The sequence below is a fragment of the Penaeus monodon genome, chromosome 21 (genome assembly GCF_015228065.2).
Source record: "Penaeus monodon isolate SGIC_2016 chromosome 21, NSTDA_Pmon_1, whole genome shotgun sequence".
Lineage (NCBI taxonomy): Eukaryota > Metazoa > Arthropoda > Malacostraca > Decapoda > Penaeidae > Penaeus > Penaeus monodon.
In genome coordinates this window covers 42,118,290-42,118,619 of record NC_051406.1, presented here as the reverse complement: position 1 = coordinate 42,118,619, position 330 = coordinate 42,118,290, and the positions used below count along the sequence as shown (strand labels likewise).

The 330-nt window shown below is 40.3% G+C and overlaps 1 pseudogene; it reads left to right on the top strand.

The window, feature by feature from the left end:
- The window catches only part of LOC119586509, a 51,112-nt pseudogene that overhangs the window by 10,405 nt on the left and 40,377 nt on the right, over positions 1-330 (top strand).

Below are 330 nucleotides of genomic sequence, written 5' to 3'. Positions count from 1 at the left end.
ATCACAACAGACTCTTTTCATCGAGGTTCGGTTCTGCACCAAAGATCTTTCACACGAGGCCAGCCCGACGGACGAAAGGGGATAGTAGCTCCTCCCACTTCCCTCGTTACAGGGGATCTACGGAGAGCGCAGCATCCATAAGGGAGCAAACACCTTAAGTCTCTTGGATGCAGAGAATGATGTTAATGTTGCAACACCAAATTAAAACGAAAGTTTAAATATGTAGTATCAATCAGCATCTTTTCTAAATTGAATTAAACGTGAACAAAATTAAGGGAAACATATCACCTCAAAGAAAACCAAAGATTTAAGGATATGAAATAATGTCAT